We start from the raw sequence: 718 nt of genomic DNA, 5'->3' as shown, positions 1-718 counted from the left end.
CAGTTCCTGCGATAGAATATGCCGTAGAAGGGGGTGGCATTATTTTACTAAACACTCCATGAAATACTTGTTGAATGAACGATGCAGCGTAAGTGACCAAAGGAAATGATAAAATTGTCTTAGACAAGGATAAGGTCCCTATCCTGGAGCTTAGTATAGAATACAAGAAGAGTACAGACAATGTCATCTCAGAAGCAAGACGTTGCCTGGTCTATCCTAGAGCCCCTCACCTTCTCCCAGCAGGAGTAATCAGGAGTTCGCTGAACAATTCAGTCTACACTTCTTCTATCTTCTTTGCCTGGCTGGCTGCTCAAGGAGGGGAAGTATTAAATGAAGAGGCAAGGGAAGGAAAGGAGGGAGGGAGGAAAGAAGGAAGGAAAGGAAGGAGGGAGGAAAGAAAGAGAAAGAAAAGAAAAATTTATCTGCCCACCCAGGCTACCTACAGTTCTACCTACAGAGTCTTCCAAATGCTATGGGGGGAGGAAATGTCTGTCCAAAGATGGACATTGTCAGCAGTATTCGGGGTCAGAGCAAACCTTAGTTAAAATCCAGAGAAACCTAAACTCTCCCACACTTAACGAGCTGGAAATAATCTCTCGGGCCCCGGCCATGTGGGGTCTGGTGATGGGAGTGTTGCTTGATGTCTTGGTCCTGTTCTTAGGGTTCTAGGGTTTCATGTTTGGCCTAAATTCCAGCCACTTTTCAAACAGAAAGTTAT

Source organism: Lemur catta, chromosome 1 (genome assembly GCF_020740605.2).
Source record: "Lemur catta isolate mLemCat1 chromosome 1, mLemCat1.pri, whole genome shotgun sequence".
In the NCBI taxonomy this organism is placed as follows: domain Eukaryota; kingdom Metazoa; phylum Chordata; class Mammalia; order Primates; family Lemuridae; genus Lemur; species Lemur catta.
The sequence above is the reverse complement of the archived record's forward strand: the minus strand, read 5'-3'. Positions refer to the sequence as shown.